The sequence below is a fragment of the Balaenoptera borealis genome (assembly GCF_965194805.1).
Source record: "Balaenoptera borealis genome assembly, chromosome: 12".
In the NCBI taxonomy this organism is placed as follows: domain Eukaryota; kingdom Metazoa; phylum Chordata; class Mammalia; order Artiodactyla; family Balaenopteridae; genus Balaenoptera; species Balaenoptera borealis.
Genome location: NC_138869.1, coordinates 57567899 through 57589764, shown reverse-complemented (window position 1 = coordinate 57589764; position 21866 = coordinate 57567899). Strand labels below are relative to the sequence as shown.

The 21866-nt window shown below is 36.2% G+C and overlaps 1 protein-coding gene, 1 long non-coding RNA gene and 1 pseudogene across 3 annotated transcripts in view; 1 reads left to right on the top strand and 2 right to left on the bottom strand.

Moving 5' to 3' along the window:
• LOC309608562 overlaps nucleotides 1-21866 on the bottom strand; it is a 733071-nt gene that overhangs the window by 217267 nt on the left and 493938 nt on the right. The window lies entirely within an intron of this gene.
• The window catches only part of STT3B (STT3 oligosaccharyltransferase complex catalytic subunit B), a 99171-nt gene that overhangs the window by 11136 nt on the left and 66169 nt on the right, over nucleotides 1-21866 (top strand). The gene's annotated exons all lie outside the window — the stretch shown is intronic.
• Nucleotides 1763-21866, bottom strand: part of LOC309608528 (non-histone chromosomal protein HMG-14 pseudogene) — a 37276-nt pseudogene continuing 17172 nt past the window's right edge. The window contains exon 1 of the transcript in view: nucleotides 1763-21866. This exon is cut by the window's right edge and continues 17172 nt beyond it. The product of the transcript in view is annotated as a non-histone chromosomal protein HMG-14 pseudogene (transcript).

Here is a 21866-nt window from a genome sequence, read left to right as displayed (position 1 = left end):
TATTTTAACACCTCTAGTATTCCTCTTGTGTGACTTCTTCAGGGAAGTAGGGATATTTTTCTGAAATGTATTAACTATTAGGAAACATGCCCAGCATACTTCTTTCAGAAATAACAATCCAGTATAGCTTATCTGCTTTACTACGTGAGGTATAGGTACAAGTTTTATTAATCCCAGTATAAAATAGACTTACTTCAGTTAAATTTTATGACTGTTCATTTAACTAAATAGGCCAGAGCCATTTTGAAGAAGATTTTATCACGTGTAATGTAAAAATACTCAAGGAGACGAAGAAGTTATTATTCGTTCTTTGCCTAAATTGGTGAGATACTGTTGTGGTGATATGGTGCTCATTTCCCCCTCTAATGAATAATAATAACAGCAATTTATTGTTACTGTTACTATAGAAAGACAAACGGAAGATCCTTAAGAAAATTTTCTTCCCAGAATATCTACATTATATTGGGAACTTAGTGAGTGTTCAATTTATATACATGGATCCTTTATCCTTAATGATAACCACATTTTATGTTTTGGTGATGATAGTAATAGTACAGGAAGTGCTTATTGTGTAATACCTTGATAAACCTTGGACTTGACTGTGCTGTTGGGAAAATGATATGTTTAGTTGGGATGTTGTGATTTATAATAGGAAGTACATATTTGGTCTAAATCCCCTTGGAGTTTCCTAAATGTTGAGAGCTTTAAAGGTGTCTTTTGTTACGTTAATGAGTGACTTTTGGAAAGTCCCTGGGTCACCTAAGGATCGGAGATGGTTGCCAGTGGAGCCAACCCTGGTTATTAGAGGGTTGGAGCTTTCAGTCCCACCCCCTGACTTCTGGGAGGGGAGAGGAGCTGGAGGTGATTTAATCACTGGAATCGCCAGTGGCTAATAATTTAATCAATCATGACTATGTAATGGAGTCTCCATAAAAACCAAAAGGATCAGAGTTTGGAGAGCTTCTAGGTTGGTGAACATGTGGAGATTGAGAGAAAGAGTGGTGGGTTCGGAGAGGACATGGAAGCTCCGCACCCCTTCCCACATACCATCTCTTCCATCTGGCTGTTCCTGAGTTCTACCCTTTTATAATAAACCGGTGATCTACTTAACGAAATATTTCTTTGAATTTTGTGAGCTAGTATATTAGTATATTAATCCAACCCAAGGGATTCTTGGACCTCCCATCTGTAGCCAGTTGGTTAGAAGCACAGGTGACAACCTGGACTTGTGATTGGCATCTGAAGTTGATGGGGTGCACAGTCTTGCAGGACTGAGCCCTTAACCTGTGGGATCTGATGCTCTCTCCAGGTAGATAGTGTCAGTTGAATTGTAGAACACGCAGATGGTGTCAGAGAATTGCTTGGTGGTGTTGAAAAACACCACCCACCCCCAGCCCCTACACACACACTGGAATTGCTATGGTGAACCTCTTATAGTGAACATCAAAATCTTGCTCTCAATAAAAGTGTCATTTTAATCTTAAGAAGAAAAGAGTTGAAGAAAGGAGGTGATAATGCTTATAGAAGTAGTTTATGTGAGCATCAGTGATTGCCATCAGCAATTGAGAGATGGCTAGTTGGATAGATGGATACCTTAGGAAGAACTTTAAGGGAGGGAGATTTTAGTTACAGAAGTATTTCTTCCAAATACAAACAACTCTTGAGTAAAAGTTCTGTCTCAAGTTTCAACTCACTAGTTAAGGAACATTGAATAAGAAAAGACAGACAAGTTAATATCCAATAACCATATGAATGATAAAAGTTCCAGTGTTGTTAACTTTTGAGATGATAAATGAAAAAAGATATCAGCAACAGAAGTAAAATTCACAAGCTGGCATTTTGTTTGAACATGAGAAATAATATCTTAATGTGGAAGAATAGAAATGATCATTGTATACACAGGCACTCGTTAGAATATACTAAATCATACAAATGATGAGTTTGGGTGGAATTAGATTAATGATCCATTTAGTTTCTTGGCTCTTAACTTTATGATAATGGGTAATTTATATGGAAATGAAGCAACATTTTAGGAAGCCATCCCAGCTCTGATCTCATTTAAACTTTACCATAAGAGGTTGAAGGATACTAAATAAAACTACTCACTAGGGATGAAGTAAGTTGCTTGTCTCCATTAAAGTGTCTGCAGTAGAAATAGTTTTGTCTATGTCTAGTCATTGGGAGGATCATTGAATATTGTAGATCTTAAGAGTTAAATAAACCAAGATATATATTTATCTTCTTTTACTATGGATTGAGGTCTAACAAAATGACTAATCAGCTCTTTAATTATAGTATTATTCCATGTAATAATAGCAGCATTCCTGTGAGTCCTAAACCTGATGTGCTGTAATGATCTCACAAGATGTTTTTGCTTAAAAATGTTTTTTTTTAGCCTTCATCCATCAGTGTGCCTTTAAAAAAATCTGTCATAGTGAGTAGGGTTTGTTGAATAAATTGACAATTAAAATATTGAATATGTTAAATTTAATGAACTTGCTTCATGGAAGTTTAATCTCAATCCTAATATTTTTATTCTAGTTAGCTAAAGAAGACTTTTGTTTTAATATGCTAAGCAGCTTTCTGACATTAGAAAGAACAGGATAATGAAACAATGTGCAGCAGATGAACTGTAATCTGAAAACTGTGTAAAGGGACTTCCCTGGTGGCGCAGTGGTTAAGAATCTGCCTGCCAATGCAGGGGACACGGGTTCGATCCCTGGTCCGCGAAGATCCCACATGCTGTGGAGCAACTAAGCCCATGTGCCACAACTACTGAGCCTGCACTCTGGAGCTCGCAAGCCACAACTGCTGAGCCCACGTGCCACATCTAGTGAAGCCCGCGTGCCTAGAGGCCATGCTCCGCAACAAGAGAAGCCACTGCAATGAGAAGCCCGCACACCACAACGAAGAGCAGCCCCCACTCACAGCAACTAGAGAAAGCCCACGCGCAGCAACAAAGACCCAACGCAGCCAAAAATAAATAAATAAATAAATTTATTAATAAAAAAAGAAAACTGTGTAAAGTCCAGTCATTTGTTCAAAGTAGAAAAATGAACTTGAGACGCAACTAAAATCTTTTTAAATATAAGGATATTTTTTGAAGGTTGTTAAAAATAAGTCACTTCATTAGTGACTAACCTATCTTCCTCGTTTTCCTCTTCGCACTAGGAAACAATTATCCTGAGTTCTATTTAACATTTCCTTTGGAGAAAAAAAAAAAAACAGTTCATGTGTGTATTTCTAGACAGTATATTGCTAAGTTTTGCTTTGTTTGGAGCTTTAAAAAATAGTATCCTACATATAAGCTTCTCTGACTTGCATTTATACATTTTCTAGTTGATTAACATTTGGGTTTCCTGTTTTTTGCTTTTATGAATAAATAATGCTACTGTGAACATTAAAAACTATATATTCTGATGCATATGTGTACATGTTTGCTAGGGTATATACCTGGGAATTTTGTCATAGTATGTTTCAGTTGTTTATAAAAATATAAAACACCACCCAAAACTTAGTGACAAAACAGCATTTCATTATTTTGCAATCTGTATGTTGAGTGGGAGGTTCTTCTGCTTCAGCTTTGGTGCTGGGATGGTTGTAGTCATCGGAGGCTCAACAGGCTGCAGTCAGCTGGGGCTAGAATGGCTGGGCTGTGGACGGCTGAGAGTCATTTGGAGTCTTGATTGGGAGGTCAGCTGGGTTTTTTCTTTTTTGACTCCTTCACGGGGGGCTGCTAGGACTGCCTCACAGCATGGTGGCTGGGTGCTAAGAAAGAGTGGCCTGAGAGAGGAAGTTGCCAGGCCAATCTCTGAGTCAAGGGAGAAGATGCCAGTATATACCAGTAGGGACAATTGTTTCAGACCATCTTAGGGGACTGGCTACCACAGTGTATTTATCATTTTTATCTCCTCTTCTGTAAAATACCTGTTATGTCTTTGGTCAGTTTTTTTACTGGGTTGTTTTGTATTTTGGTGTGTGAGGGAGAGGTGATACTAAGTCTAGGTTAAAGTTGTTGCAAATCTTACTGCATTTTGTGGCTTATTGGTCCTTAAGCAGTCCTGTGAGATAGATATTTTATTACCCCCATTTTACAGATGAGAAGAGTCAGTACTGCTTAGTATGTTAAGAAAGTAGGCCTTGAAGTCAGCCAGCCTCAGGGGATATTTTTGGTATAAAGAATAGCATATGCAAACATGTACAATTAGGAAATGGCATGATGAAATGGCATCAATCTGCTTGTTACACCCCCCCCCCCAAAAAAAAGATTGACGCTTGGAAAAACTTACAAGTTTTTAAAATTCATTTATGGTCAATTATAATGTTTTAGATAAAGTTTGGCCTTTGTTAGGAAACAGGCCTGGTGATGCCAGAGTGACGGAGCTGGAACCAGTACATTCAGGTCCAAGTTCTCTAGTCTTGCTGCCTTCCCCAGTCCTCACTTTTCTTCCTCTAAATTATTCAGTTGGATCATTCATTCACGATCTGCCAGTACATTTCAAACACTTGTGTTGATAGCCAAACTAGTTCTGCACTTAGTCTCTCACTTTGAGGGTTTGCTGGAGTTCTCAGAACACAGCGGAAAGGAATTGGCTGATATTGGAGATTTCCTTGACTAACCCTACTTACAAAGTTTATCATGAAAATTAAGATTCATTGTGGTCAGAATGTTTAATAGGAATTCTAATAAAGCTAGAGATTCACAACTAATATTCAAATATTTGCCATATGTACTTTAAAAAGAACACTGTAGGCATGCATCAAGCGCAGCTGAGTTGCTTTAAAACTGAAAATGCCACAGAGCAATTCTGAATTCTACAATGTAAGACTGAATAAAATGAGGCAGCTTTCTCTCATGCCAGAGCAAATGCACAGTATACAGAAATAAACTTGTAGACACTTCTTCCCAACCCTCAAATTTAGGAAAATTGTTATTTGTACAAGTATAGTTTCTGATCATTACAGTTCTATATGTTGAAGACAGACACCTCAGTACAGCTCTCAAGTGTAAAAACAATGCTTCAGGCAGCATGGCTTATTTTCATGTCACTTCAGGTTTCTTGGGTCCAAGATTCAAACGCGGAAATGAAAGTGATAATAGTAGTTGTACTTAACTGGAGGGATTTTTGACATATAGTGGAATTCAGAGCATCTTTGGACTTTGAGGCAGAAATCTTTTTTTCCACCAGTGATACCAGCCATCACAGGACTGAGCCTCTCATTCATTTTTATTTTTCCCAGCCCCATATTCTTCCAATTCCAGTGTCCTGCATGAGAATTAGTTACCCTTCCTCAAGAAGTAAACTGACGTATAACATTTGCTGTAATGTTCCCATGATAAAGTATAGGTGTCACATAATTTGGCAAAAAGTGTAAAGCTAGATTCCACCAGGTTGAGTATAGTACAACACCATTTGTAGAAAAGAGGGAAAAAATTAAGTTCATTTAAAATTCAATAAATGCATTTGCAACATTTGTAATTCTCAGAATAAACACATTTTAAAAATAAAAGTATACCAAAAACATTCTATTCTCTGAGGAGCTCAATACATGTTATTAGTTTATAGAAATTAATAAAATTACCTTTGATATGTGAAGGATACTAAAACTTTCTTATAGTTCACTATTTCCTAGCACCTCTTCCTCAAGCCTGAAATGTGGGTCAAAAGGGAGGAGAAAATTGAATCACTCTCCTTTTATTCTTTCATAACTGCTTGAGTATGTTTGCTGACACTTTGTTTGAAAATGGGGTGACTAAAACTAGGTAAACTGGATCACTTTTCCCCCCCTCTGGAATGTAGAATGAACTTCATACCTAGAAGAGAACATAGAAATTATTTGTTAGAGTGCTTACCCAAAGTGTATTCTGCAGAACACATATCCCAGGAATTGTAGTTCAAAACTAAATAACCTATGATAATTTAAATTTGGAAAAAACTGAATACCCCATCCACTTATTTACAATACACATTAGCATGTTAAAAGCTGAGAAGTTCTTGAACACAATATTGATTTTATTTAATATAGTGTTTACATGTTTAATTTAGGAATCACTGTAGCTTTTTTTTTTTAATTAGTGTTGAGTGCATTGCAGTTTGGGAAAGACTGATCTAGTTGCTTTATTTGATAGATGAGGAACCTGAGGCCTAATGATACTAAGTGACTTTCTCAAAGTCACAGAGCTACAGCTAGGACTGACAGGCTTGCAGGTTTGAAAGAATTACTGCATTGTGAACATCGAGTATATCCACATTATAATGGGAGCGTATATATTTTTTCATAAGTAAACAAGTATCTGCTCATTTATACCATCACCCCGATTTGTCTTGGTGACTAAGTTGAGTATTTTGACACCCAGCTCTTCAGTACTTGGAAATTTGTCAGATTTTAACATTGCAGTATGGCTTATGAATATGCCTTCCCTTAGGTCTTAAAAATTAAGATCTCCGGAGAAGGCCTGTATACATTGCTTATTTTGAGTGGCCGTTTTATTTTAGTCTCTTGGTGTTGCTTTCCCCCTGAATGTTTGCTTAGCTCTTGAATTTATTAGTTGACCAAAACCACTTTGGTTCTTTAATCACAGCAAATTATGGGTCATGGGATATTATTACTATAGATAGTGCTTGTTAGTTGGAAATCTTATTTCTGTAGTATATGAATATGTGTCTTGACTTAAATATATGTATTATAATACATATTTATATATCAAATGCTTATTAGCTGGAAATCTTATTTATATAGTATATTACATAATAATTATATAATGGCAATGTTAGATAGTATCTAATAACAATAAATAAATGTAAATCAACATGTTTATATATATAACATTTGTTGGAGATCTTGTTGCAATTATATATGAATGTGTGCCTGACTAAAATGCATATTACACATACACGTATGTGTGTGTGTGTGTGCACACGTGCGCTTTATAGGGAGAAAGAATACACGAAGGCGTGTGCATCTGCCTCTCTTGTGTAGGTTTTTTAGATTTCAGTCTATTGTATTTAACTGAGCAAAAAATATCATTGGATAATTTTAATTTATCAAATACACTCTTTTATATGTGACCCTAGAAATTTTTTTTTAGATTTTTTAAATGGCATTTAGATACTACTTTGATATAATTTTTTGGTGCCAGCTTCTCATCATTGTTTCCTTTTTTTCAGTTTATTAAGTGTCCTTTATAAAGCACAACATACTCCTTTTTCAAATGGATACTTAAGAAAACTGATAGCTGTCATTGCCAGTTAAGGCAGAAGTTGAGAGAGAACTAAAATATGGATATGTGTTTGAAAGTAGTTTGCTCTGTGTGTTCTTATGAGATCTGATATCTTTTTGATTTGTAATGCATTTCACCTTAAGTGAGATGGTACAGAGAAGTTCTGCAGGACATTTCCAGCTTTTGAACAACCCTTGTTTTTTTTCCATGTGTTGCTCAGGAGTAGAGAAGCAGGTAGTTTGTCCATCTGATACATACAGCATGCTCTCTGCTTATGGAAGACCTCGGAGTCAAAATGACCCACCCATCAGCTGTAAGAGCCAGGGAGGTTAGTGAGAGTTGTCTTACAACCCAGTAGCAACTGCTTTTACATAAATGAGTCATGATTTGATGGTGTGGTAGTGGTCAGTCTGCATCTGTGGGTCTTTTCAAACTTCAGAATTGACTTAGTAATAATAAAATAGTGAAAAATGACTTCTTTATTCTGTATCATTAGTAATCCTTTGAAATTTTATTGTTGTGCTGTTGTTGCTTAAATATTGATATGAATCTCTATAATCGTATTAGGCTTGAATATATCCTCACATATGAGTTTCCATAGTTTGTTATAAAATTGGCTGTGTTTAATACGATTATATAAACAGTGTTTATATGTATCACATGGTAGGATTGGATTTAGAGTGTTCATTTTAATAATTTAATAAATTCGGGTTTTTTCCTCTCATGTACTTATTTATTAGCATGTCATTGTGGCATGCTTTTGTTTTTGATCCTGCCACTAGATGGCAGGAATAATAAAAGGTAGATTGAAATGCCAGCTTGAGCTGCTGCTTTGTACTTTTCCCTTGCCTTGGTTGTTTTCTATTCCCTTTAGTGTGAATTTTGGGTATATATGTAGTCTCCTAACTAGTGGGATTTATGTAGATCTGGTACCTTGTGTAGCCTGAAAGTTCTTAGACAAGTTAAAGGAAAAGAGAAGGAACAGAAAACCTTTAATCCTGGATGTAATCATTGGTGTTCTAACACTTTGGTTTTCACTTTTATTATCTCTGTGAAATTCTGTTCCTTTCCTTTATTTCTCGATTCTCTTACGCTTACATTTGGCATCCATAATTGATCATTTCTGTTGGTGGCACTGGTTGCCTTCTCATTTATGAGGTGAATACGTGTTAACCCAGCCAATTTTGTAAAATCTTATGCTACACTTTGCAAAAAAAAACTCTTAGAATTATAATTGACTGTGAATCTTTTCACAGAATGAATTATTTTTGAAAGAGCTTATCTATTGATAGTCTTTGAAGAATAGAGTGGTGGACAGAGTCTAGGGTGGTTGGGATGTAGCTTCCATGATTATGTTAATGTTATATAAGATTTTTATCTTACTACTGGACTCACACCAGAGACTCTCCTTGTTGGCATTATGAAGTACTAAGCAGCCATGTTGGAGAAGTCCATGTGGCAAGGAACTGCAGGCAGACCCTTATGAGGCTCCAAAGAACTGCCAGCAAGAAACCAGGGTCCTCAAGGAAATGAATTCTGCCAGCAATCTAAGTGAGCTTGGAAGTGAATTCTTTCCCTAATTGAGTCCAAATGAGAGTCCAACCCTCGTAACCCCTTGATTGCAGCCTTGTGAGACACTAAGCAGGGGATCCAGTTAAGCTGTGCCTGGACTCTTGACCCCTGAAACCATGAGATAATGATATATGTTGTTTTAAGCCATCGAGTTTGTTGTAATTTGTTACACAGCCATAGAAAACGAATACAAATACCCTTAATAAAAATCTTTCCCATCTCTGAATGTTACCTATTTGCCAGGTGCTGTGGATACAATGGTGTGAACCCAGATAGACATGATTCTAGTCTAATGGGGGAGACAGATTTGAAACAGTTAAGAATGACAAATGCTGTGAAGGTGCATACCACAAGAGCATCTAATAGACTTAATGAAACACCAAGTATCTCTTTAGGTCTTACTCAACTTTTTAAAATATTCTTCCTAGGTTGCTTTTCTTTCTCTCCTTTTAGTATATTCTTGCCATCACAAAACTTGATCTAGCTTTATTTTCTATTAGCATTATGAAAACTATGTTATAGCCTTATTAATTATTGCCTCAAATGGCAACAACCCATATGTTCTTCAATAGGAGAATGAGTTGTAGTATTCATAAAATGGAATACCACTCAGCAAGAAAAAAGGAACAAACTGCTGCTACAAGAATAAATATAAGAAACATTATGTTGAGTGGAAGAAGCCAGACACCTATAGAAAATAAAATATCCATTTATATGAAATCTGAGAACAAGCAAAATTAATCTGTGATGAAAGAACTCAGAAAGTGGGAGGGGGAAATGACTTTAAAGGTGCTGTGGGAACTTTCTGCAGTGATGGTTTTGGGTGATAGTTATGGTTGATGAGATTATAAAATTGTCAGAACTCATTGAATCAAACATAACATCAGTGTATTTTAATGCATTAAATTATACTTCAGATTTTAAAAATGAAAAAAATGTCAGATGTCCTTTAGTATCCTATGTGTTCTTTTCTCTGATTGTATTTGCTTGTTGACTATCCGTCCTGTAAGATTGTCAAAGATTGTCAGCTTCCTGAGGTCAGGGACCAAGTTTGCCTCTGGTTCTTAGAATTGTGTGCTTGTATGCATAATGCCCAGGCTTATTGGCTCTGAGTGAAAAGTTATTTGTGAACTATAGTTTATTCATAAGTTGGTATCCACGTTTCATGGTTGCATTTTTCAAGAAAAATATTTGTATTATTTCAGAATCTTGTAATCAGTGTTTTTTCTTTATGTAGCTTCTAGTTTTTTCTTTTCTAGGATGCACAAAAGACATCTGTTTTAAGTGTTGGTGGAGTAATCTCGCTCCAACTATATCTTTGCCAACCACAGTTTGAGATAGCACAGTGCTTTATTTATATACCAAAATTTAAAAATCAGATCTTTTTTGTAAATGTGAAGTTTATTATATTCCTCTTAAACAAATGAAAACTAAATATTTATTCTTTTTTCTCCTCTTTTTGCCACCTCTCTTTAATTTTTTGAGATGAAGCAAAGAATGGAGACACTATTTTTTTTACTGTTTTGATACAAAAAGCCCTTAAGCACCACAGTAATTTGAAAAAGAACCAGGTGGTTACATAGCACTTTGCCTAACTGGTGCTATCCCTTGTAGTCATGGTGTTATTTTTTTCCTCGATGAAAATAACAGTAAATTTTAAACGATTTAATGGCTGAGTCAGAAACTTGAAAAATAAGTGTACTCTCGATTTCCCAAAACTGGTAGATCACAGGTGTAGTTTTTCTGAACTCTTGAAGAAGATAACTCAGAGTAGGTTTTTCAGTGCTGGAAAGAAATGCCTTTCTATTGTGACTTATATGTTGGGGGTCTTCTAAAAATAAATTCAAAATTCTGCAGAATTTTTATGCACATTCTTCTGGTGAGAGAATCCATATTTTCATCAGATTCTCAGAGGCTGTCATCCAGAATGATTAAAAACCCCGCCTTTCCCTCCTTTTTTTATGAGGTTATTTTTCATTGCCAGCTGATGGTTTTGCCAACTTTTCAGAAACATAACCAGCTCTAAGTTGGCAAGAAATTACTCTGTATTGAGTGTTCACCTGTAGTGAACACTGTGAAAATGTAATATTTTATATGTCTGGTGGTTCCCTTCATTTCTTCATTGTTTTTACTGTTTTTCTTACCTTTTTGGTTGCACAACTAAATCATAATTACTGGGTTCTACAGACTGTCCTCTTTGCTTCTGCATTCTAAACCATCCCAGATATAGGTGTAAGAATGATGAAAAAGAAATACTTCCATTAGTAAACCTGATTTTTCTCTGGTCAGAAATGCTTTTTCTCAATTATAACACCATTTTTTTGCAGGAAAATATATACTTCTTGGCAAGATGTTCAGGAATGTCAAAATCTAAATCTGTGGCTACATGCATATTCTGTCACTTGTTAATTTATTGTCCTGACTCTCCTGTTTCTAATCTTGTTACTCTTATCCTTGAGGTGGTACCTAGCTATAATAACCTATAAAAAGATAAAATAGCATGATTCTTGCAAAAAATTAATTAGGATAAGCTTCATGTTTTAAGAAAATTCATGTTAGAGTTACTGCATTTTGATATCTGTATTCTATTTTAGTTCAAAAACATTGTCATATTGATATACGTTCGATCAAAATTTAATTTGATTGAGGAAATGACGTTTTTTATCCTTTCTGTTGAGAGTTATGTTACTCATGCCTCTCCTATTTGGCTTTTTTTTTAGGATGTTTTATTTATTTTTTAACATCTTTATTGGAGTATAATTGCTTTACAATGGTGTGTTAGTTTCTGCTTTATAACAAAGTGAATCAGTTATACATATACATATGTTCCCGTATCTCTTCCCTCTTGCGTCTACCTCCCTCCCACCCTCCCTATCCCACCCCTCTAAGTGGTCACAAAGCACAGAGCTGATCTCCCTGTGCTATGCGGCTGCTTCCCACTAGCTATCTATTTTACATTTGGTAGTGTATATATGTCTATGCCACTCTCTCACCCTGTCACATCTTACCCCTCCCCCTCCCCATATCCTCAAGTCCATTCTCTAGTAGGTCTGTGTCTTTATTCCCGTCTTGCCACTAGGTTCTTCATGACCTTTATTTTCCCTTAGATTCCATATATATGTGTTAGCATACGGTATTTGTTTTTCTCTTTCTGACTTACTTCACCCTGTATGACAGACTCTAGGTCTATCCTATTTGGCTTTGACTGATGGGAAATGAAGTCAGATTTGAAGTTGAACTTGTAGGCCCTTATGACTTACATTTTGGTATGTTTTTACCTAGTCTTGAATTTTTTAATCTATATTTCTCTTGTCTTTTATCTTTCTGTGTTACTTTTATTTTATTATGTATTTTTGTGGAACAAAATGGTGATAAGTTAAGGCGTCTTACAGATCTTAGAACTTGGAAAAGCATTGATTTTTCCCCCCCCTCCGCCCATAGGCTTTGATTGCATATCTGAATTATAGTAGAGCAAATGCTTTTAGTACTAAATGGTACCTTCGATGTTCAAATTACCTAACAAATATTTACTGTGTGATAACTATTGAATATGTGCCAGGCACTGTACCAAGTGTTTGGAATATATACGGGGTCTCTGTTGTAATGGAGCTTATTTTCTGGCAAGCAAAATGTAAACAAATAAAAAGAAAAAATAAAGTAACATGCTAGCTAGTGTCCGGGATGTGGCTGTGGGCCTATCACTTTAGAGAGGGAAGTGAATGAGGCCCTTTTGAGGTGATATTTAAGCTAAGACCAGGATGACAAGGAGTTAGCTAGCCCTGTGAAGATCTGAATTAAGACCATCTCTCCAAGCAAGAACAAGTTTGGCATGCTGAAGGAAAATAAGGCCCCTATGGCCAGGATATAATGAGAAAGGATATAATGTAAATAGGGATAGGATAGGGCCAGGTCAAGTATGGAGATTGATAATTGTGGGAGTTAAACCCTTATTCAGATGAATTTAAAAAATAAGTGGAGCAGAAGTTAATTTGGCTGTAGCAGATGTTTTTCATTTCTGTATATAATACTGAATGGTTTTGTGGGTGATACAAAGGATGGATGAAAGACTTTAGAGGCCAGAACATGAAGAGGGACCGAAATAGCATTGACTATGGAGTGTTCACACAATGAAAGTTTGATTAAACCAGTTACACTATTTTTATTTCCTTCTACCTGAATGGTATATTTCTATAGAAAGAATAGTTTACCTTGGAGTGGGAGTTAAAACATTTTACACAACTCATAACTTCACACTAGCATTAAATCACCTTACCCAGGGGACATTCGTGGGAAAATGTTTTAAAATTGGATCATATATAAAATGTTCAGAGGTGCTTTAACATTTATTGAACTTACTATATGCTGGGTGCTTGGTGGTAGGGGTAGGAAGATCTATTCATTCATCTTTGCCTAGAGACCAAATTGTGTGACGCCTGGCTTTGCTATTCATTAGTTGAGTGACTTTCAGCAAAGTTAACCTCTTTGCAGTTGATTTCTCGTTTATAAATTGGGGATGACAATAGTACCTGTCTCAATAAGTTACCACAAAGATTAAATGAACTAATACAAATAAAAGTACTTAGAACAGTATATAATTCATAATAAGCACTTATTAAATGTTCACTGTTTGTTAATTTTGTTACTGTTCACTTACGATGGAGCCTAATAGGTAAATTTATGCTATTTAGTATGTTGGTTGGAGAGAGGTAAAATGCAAAGTGCAATATCCAGTAGAGGCATAACGGAGGGAGTGCCAGCCCTTAGCTGAAAAGGATAGTTAAGATTTAGGAGGAAGTGTCTTTTGAGTTAGGTCCTGAAGGGTAAGTGTGGGAGGATATGGAAGAGGATTTGCTCTTCAGGAAACAAGAACAGCTTGTGCAAAGGTATAGAAGTATGAAAAAGCATGAATAGTATATATTTAAGGAAAAAAAGTTTGGAATATATGAGGTGAAAAAGAAGTAGGGAGGAGACATTTCAGGGTGGGGATAGGGAAGGGAGTCTCAAAAACATCAGGACTTTGTCCTATAGATTTTGGGAAACAGTGAAGGATTAGTATGGTTAATAGTTCATTTAAGAGAGAATTGTGTGGAGGATGGATTGGGAGGTGGTAAGAAGTCAGTAAAGAGACAAGTGAAATAGTCTAGATAGAATATGAAAAGGACTTCTTATTGGGAAATTTTAGGAGCTGGGTTTAGGGAGTGAGTAGTCTAAGATGATTCTCTGTGATAATGGTAAAATTTTTAAGATAGTGAGCAACTTTACTAGTGGAGAGCAGAGTAAAAATGAGTTCAGTTTTAGGTATGTTGAGTATGATGTGCCCATGAAGACATCTCAGCAGCTATTCTGGTGGGCTGTTCAATATGAGGATTTAGAATATAGGAAAAGGAATTGTGTACTTAGGAATAATCCATGGTAGTCAAAGTTCAGGGAATGGACGAGGGAAAGAGGAGAGGTAGCAATGAAAAGAGTCTGGCATCAGTCAGGCTCTTGACATCAATCTTTGGAGCATAGTGACCAAGAAAATCAAATGTATATGGTACACAAAAAATTTTTTTCATCTAAAGGACTTAGGGAAATGGGCACTTGGAAGAGAATCAGTTGTCAGGTTCTTAGCTACTTTATGTACTTTTTCTTAAAACTGAGGTCCAGGCATCATACTGATTCTCTTTCCCCATCTCTAATTGCACAGTCATGCATCTCCCATTTTACAAAAGGAAAGCATACCACTCACCTGTCCCTATATGTTGCCCTGAGGTATAAAAATCTCTAGGTTTCCAAATGAAGGCACAGCACAGTTCACAATGTTCGTGTGGAGATACCGTCCTTTCTCTCAAAGAGAGCAAATCAGGTATCTGTCATGGAGATGTCGCAGAGGAAACTCCGTGATTCTTTCTGAGAATTTGAGTTTTCAGGAATTTATTTGTTGGATCATAATCTAAACAGATTGAATGTAGCAAATTTATCTTGAAAGAACTAATACATATCCTGAGATATTTGTGAGGGTAAGTCTAAAAATTTTTATTAACACTATCCTACTAATTCTAAAGCATGAAATAGAGCAGAAAAGTCAGTATAAATGAGAAGGGAAAAAAAATGGACAGAGGTTAGTTTCAGGGACAGAAATTACAGTATAAACCTTGAGATGCTTGCCTTTGGTGAGGGGTGGTGTCTCATTTGGAATTTTGGTGTACAGATGGTCTCCCTTAGGACAGATCAAGCTTCATAGCTTAGCATAGATTTTCTTACTCTAATAAAGCTGATGATAGTTAAACAGGGTTCCTTAGGAAGCAATGTAGAACTCTGAAGTTAGAAAAATAGATCTTTTCCATAAAGCCAATATCTTTTTTAGAAGACAGTGCTTTTCTTATGTTTTCATATTGCAGTTTTTTTTGTTTTTTTTTTAATTTATTTATGACTGTGTTGGGTCCTCGTTTCTGCGCGAGGGCTTTCTCCAGCTGTGGCAAGTGGGGACCACTCTTCATCGCGATGCGCAGGCCTCTCACCATCGCGGCCTCTCTTGTTGCGGAGCACAGGCTCCAGACGCGCAGGCTCAGTAATCGTGGCTCACGGGCCCAGCTGCTCCGCGGCATGTGGGATCTTCCCAGACCAGGGCTCGAACCCGTGTCCCCTGCATTGGCAGGCAGACTCTCAACCACTGCGCCACCAGGGAAGCCCCATATTGCAGTTTTTACTACTATATTTGAGGAAACAGGAAAAGTCTTTTTCTCTTATAGAAGACCTAGACTAATGCAAGAGAGAAAAGAGACTAATTGAAGTAGTTAAGTATTAGAAGTATGTAATGGAGAAGATGAGCTTCCCTTGTTTCATTTAGGGTAGAGACTCTACTTTGCGGTAGTGTAATATATTCCTTGAATAATCTAAGAGTGAAAGTCAAAAGGAGCTAAAATTACCCACCCCTACACATTTTGGACATTTTTTCCTCAGGAAGAGAGGGAGAATGACTTCTTAAGACAGATTAAGTAAGTCTCATAGACTTCATTTCTGAAATGGTTGTATGAATAATTTTCTCACTTGTCAGTAACCAGACTATTTAAAGATTTAAGGAAAAAATGGGATAAAGAGTAAATTGTGATTTTTAAATTCATTAAAGGAAGAGAAACAACTATATTTGAAAGTCCTGTGGAATTAGAAAATACTTCATAACAGGAGAAAGAGGAAGATATTCAAAATAAATTGTTACACTTTAAGTGTCATAAGTAATTTGTTCAAATCAAAATACGGATAGATGATTGTGGTGATAATTAATACTGAAAGTTGTATACATCTCTTGAAAGATGCTGCAATAATGGACAATAGATGCAACCTATTAACAAGTCTGTCTTGCATTCTTTTCATGAGAACTGAGACTTTGTTTTCTATCAGATATATTTTTGATCCATGTATAACAGGTATATTATAAAAGTGAACTGGTCTTTTAAGATCAAATAGAAATTCCTAGTTCCCTCTTTATACTTTGTAAACAGAGTTTTAAAAGCATGAAGGAAAATTTCTGCATGAGAAAAGCTTTTTTCCCATCCTTTCTCCTTTCTGAGACATTGAATATGCAAATGATAACAGACATCAGTGTCATGTTATCATGAGACATTCTCCCAAAATAGTTCTTTAACATTTATGTGGCAAACTTGTCTATGATGGGAAGACTGGTTTGGGTAAAGCAAACCTGTACTGGGTAGAAGTGGAAGGAGGGATTTCAAGTCTTTTTTGAAAAGGAAGTTTACCCAGGTTTACACATACGTTTATAAGATGAGAAATAAACTTTGAGGGAGTAAAGATTAGAAATTTTAGCTTACTGGTAAGGGTGGTTATCTGGAGCTTGACAGTGGTGGTTGAATTGGTTAATATATTAAATATGAGAAAGGTGCCAAGAAGGGGAGAAATATGAGGCAGAGATGGGGACCACTTGCTTTGTATCTCCTTTGTGAGAGTAATAGTTAATAGTTGTTGGAGGATTTGGTAAAAAAGCATTTTATAGGCTTTGTGTGAAGATTGAAGGTAGTAGTGATGGTTGTTAGTTTTGGTCATGCAGTACTTAATGAAGTTTTCTGGCTATGATTTTTTTTTTCTTTGCCTAGCCTTTTTGGTTTTGCTTTTTTTTCTTCTTTTTTTGTTAAAAATTGCTCATTGTTTAAAAAATCAAAGAATGAGGCATAATCTATTAACCGCTTGTTATATATTCTGCTAGGATTTCTTCAAAGGATACACAGTTTTTGAAATTTATGTAAGCGTACATGCACACATAACCTTTAAGGTTTTTGGCATAAGTACGATCATACTATACAGACTAATGAATTTTGCTTCATCTACAAAATAGCATGACATATATGGTAGCTGATAGTGCTATTCACCAGTATCTGGTTTCCCTCTTTTCTCAGCGCATGGGTGGGGCCACGTGACTAGTACTAGCCAATGAATCAAGAGTGTAAATGATGTGTATTTCTTTCCACCTGAAAATTCGTTGTGCTTAAACCTCCAAAATTCTCTTCTCTGGCAGAATGATTGCAACATTCAAGGTAGTGACTATTCAGGCTATGGTTGTTTAAAAGGTAATATCTGTACCACAGAGTTGAAATCTGAAATGATATAGTCAGAAGGATATTGGACTTCTCTGTCCTTTTGTTTCCAAAGTAACTTAAGAAAGCAAAAGCTTCAAGGTTCAAAGTTGCATCTTAAAACATCTTAAGAGAACTATGCTAATGGTTTTGCTTATATAATTTTAAACATATGCCAGTGTTTTTTAAACACTTGTTTTACCTCTTGAACCCTTTCTTCAAATGAGAGTTTACACAAGAGCCTAATATACAGATAAGTGTGGATTAAATGGGATGGTACCCTCTTCCCTTCAAAAGTATATATTCTACTCGCTTCAAAATGTATACCCCACTCCTGTCAGAAAAGTAGTATGAGAGGAGTTCTTTGGAATCTGAGGTACAGGGAATGATTTAAGATCCACTTTTAAGGTTCACAGTGCCCGGAAGGTGATGCAAATTATTACTGGCATTTATTACTCTCTTGCTGTTTGGAATCATCTTGTGATCATGCTCAAGAATGTGGGCACTGGAGTCAGAGCTGCTTGGTTCAAATCCCATCTTGGCTACTTAATGGCTGTATGACTTTGGATAAGTATTTAACATCTCTGTGCTTTAGTCTGATAGATTGGGCATAGTATCCTACCTCAAAGGTTTCTTTTTTTGTGATGATTAAATAACAGCTATTCTTAGCACAGTACCTGACAACTGTTAACAATTTTTTTAAAGAATAATTATACTTATGGGCTTCCCTGGTGGCGCAGTGGTTAAGAATCCGCCTGCCATTGCAGGGCACACGGGTTTGAGCCCTGGTCCGGGAAGATCCCATATGCTGCGGAGCAGCTAAGCCCGTGTGCCACAACAACTGAAGCCCAGGCTCCTAGAGCCCGTGCTCCACAACAAGAGAAGCCACTGCAATGAGAAGCCCGTGCACCACAACGAAGGGTAGCCCCCGCTCGCTGCAACTAGAGAAAGCCCGCGTGCAGCAACGAAGACCCAACGCAGCTGAAAAGAAAGAAATAAATTTTTTTAAGAAAGAATAATTGCATTTAAATAAATAGTGCTAAAAATGGCATCTCTTTACTACTCCCCCTGTTGGACCCCTTTCTCTCCTTAAACACACTAACCTCTCCTATCTCAAGGTCTTTGCACTGCTAGTTTCTTTACCTAGGGGCAGGTCTCCCCACCTCTTGGAATGGTTGGCTGCTCCCATCCTTAAGGTCTCACAAATGTTAGAAGACTTCATTTATACCTTGCTTAAAGCCATCCTTACCCCTTCCTCCCCTTCTTCCTATTTCACTCTTTTATCCCATCCCTTTAGTGTCTTCCAAAGCTGTTGCTTCAACCTATAGTTATCTGGTTTGTGTTTATTGTACTTAAGCTCCAGGAGAGAGTGACTTTGCCTGTCTTTTTCACTGCTCTCTTTCTAGTGCTGAATGGAAACCTGGGACACATTAGTTGCTTAGAATTTTTTTTTTTTAAATGGTAAATGATTACTACCTTTTAAAAATGAAAACCATACTAATGTTCAATGTAGAATAGCTATCCTTAGAGGCACATATTATAATGTCTTGACAGACAAGAATTTTGGGGAGGCTTTGAAAGACGTGCTGTCAAATTGACATAGGTTCTCTATTCATAGGAGACAACTATGAGCCCTCACATATCCTTATTTTTGAATGAAACTTCAGTTAACCTGGTATTTCACCACAAAGCAAATTAAAATAGTGGGATGATTCAAGGCTTTGACCTTAAGGGGAATGTTGAGATGTGGTAGTACTTGATACAGAGCTCTACTTCCTCTCTCCCCTTTTGCCCTATCTCTTTCCTCTCCTTCCCTTCTTTGCTACTTATATTTGCTGTTCTTTATCACCATCATGGAGCAAAGCTGCTTGCCTTTCCTTTGTTTGTTTCCTCCGTTGTTTCTGATTTATTCTTCTGCTTTATAGATTTTATTTGCGAAGGCAAAGCTAAACTAGACTTGTGTTGTCTTATGGAAATTAGATTTGTGCACTGAACATTTGTGGGGTGTGGGACATGTTTGTCTACCATCCCCTCTGTGTTTATCTTGCTCTTTCATTGCCAAAAGCAGTCTTTTTCTATTGTTTCCTAATTTGAATCTATTTCTGTAAAGCCTGGTTTCTAAATTTCTGAGGTTTCTACTGTGTTCATCTAAAAGTGTGTTAATCTTGAATCTGTATAAGAATTTAATATAAAAGTGAAAAGAGTAGGGATTATTACAGCAAGCACTTATTTTGAGACAGTCATTTTGATGCCAGTCTTACAAAAAAGCAATGACATAGGCCCTGGAAAATGTCAATTAGCAAACTTTAGTTAAAGGTTTAATTATATTTATATGCATTTGGTAGATAGTTTTAGAGAAGTAATGGTTTAGGGAAAAGGAGGACAGAACTGGCCCTTGGGAGACTTGCTTGTGTTTTACTTTTAGCACTGCCTTAGCCCATTTCTTTAGGCTGGAACTTTCTCTATCTTTACTTCTTAGCTATAAATTGAGACCTTTATTTCTCAGCTTTTCTAGCTCATATTCTACACATACCATATATTCTGTTACAAAAGCTAGTCACAGGGGTCTTAGATGACTTCAGGTTGGTCATAGCTTTAAGGCTAAGAATATACTATTCTACTTATTCTTAGACATCTTCCAATTAATATTTTTTCTGATACAGTGCCATATTTTTATAGAGAACTGGAAATGTTAATTAAACATACAAAACCCTTTCCCACCTCAAAAGTTTCCTCTTGAAGATAGAAAAGCCTTTCGTTAACTTTAGAGCTGAGGTATAAAATTTTTTTAACCTTTAAGGGTATATATTGTGGTATTTTGCTTCAGTACATAATCGTGAGATTTCGTTATTGTTTTTGAGTGTACATTAAGTGTTTCAGTATAACATAAGGTGAAATAACAAACCTAAATCGAAATGTATGAAGTGGTCAGGTCTCCAACAAGATAAGTAGAAGGAAAACTCAGAGGCAGCACTTTCCCTCCTTGTTCAGAAGGGCGGGCCTGGTTTACAAATGGGTTGGTACTGAGTGTTTGTTTTCCTAAGGAAACAATATCGTATATGTTGAATAAGCCGTAAAGTTCTATTTAAGCTGTAATGTTCTGAATTCAAGTATTGTGCTAATCTCTACTAGAACCCAAGAGGTATAACCATTTTTCCATAAATGGGCTTCCATAATTTAATCTCATCTTGCTACTTTAAGAGGTTGTTTCAAGCACATAGACTTTTCTTAGCTTTTGAAGGGTTTCTTGGGATGAAGAAGAATTAATACTACGGAATTTATAAGGATTAAAAACAAACAAGTGTGTGGCTTTCAGAAGCAAGCGTTTTACTCTTGTAATCTTGTCACTTTTCATTTGTCTCTTATAGATATCTGGAAAGGCCATTATAAAATGGCGGTGTCTTTGAATAGCCAAAGGACACGGAGGTCTTAGGAATATACATTGCAGAAGAAAACTAAAGTTATATATCTTAGCTTCTTTGTAAAGGTGGGTCTCTAAGACCTCTTTTAATTTGTAATATGGCTATCAGATTTAAAACTCACATTTTCCTGTGATCCCCAGTTTCTCCTTACATCTTGAAGCAGTTTGCTTGTTACTGGAAAGCAGTAAAATTATTTATATGCCCCTTTTAGAATGAAAAAGTTCATGTGAGAATTATTTTGTCTGCTTAATAAGTCATTCTTACACACACTATTGGAATTTCAGGTTGGCTCTAGAAATTGGGTTGAGAGAATTTGGGGGAAGGCGTTCATTTATTTTTTTAAAAACTTTTATGAAAAACAAATAAACCAAAAGTAGAGAAGACCACAATGAACCACATGTATCTACTATACAGAGTATTCAATAATTAGCACCTTTTTTTCACACTTGTTTCAAAACAAATCATTTTATTGAATTTAAAATACCAAACGTTGTTCTGACAATATTAATAAAAGTATATGTAAAATCTGGTAGTTTTCTCAGACTGAGTTAGATATTATTTTACCACTTCTGTTTCTCTTTTATTTCAGTTTTATTTTGATGTCTCCTAACCTTTAATACATCATTTCTCAGTCAATTCACCTAGTTTTACTTGAGGAAAACTGTAAATTTTATGTATGAGTGTGTGTGTATGTGTGAAATTTTCCATAATAAAGTTTACATATAATTGACTAGAAACAAATAGACTGCCAGATATTTCTTCAGCAAAAATGGGTTTATTTGGGATCAGCAGAGAATTGCAATTCAGGATCTGCAACCACAGCAGGCCATGTGCAAGTCCCAGCATGCCATTTTATAGAGAGGAAAAGGAAGTTGGAGGGGCTAAACAGAGTCTATGGCTTTTCATTGGCTGCTGAGTCCTTGCCAGGGAAGAAGAGGAACCTTTCTTCCTTCTGTTGGGCTCTGCCGTCCTTGCAGGGCATGAGAGCTCCCCTTTCTGGTCTCCCAACTCTATATAATAGAAGTTTATTAATTTTTAACAATATGTATTACACATATATATAATTATGTAGATTATCTA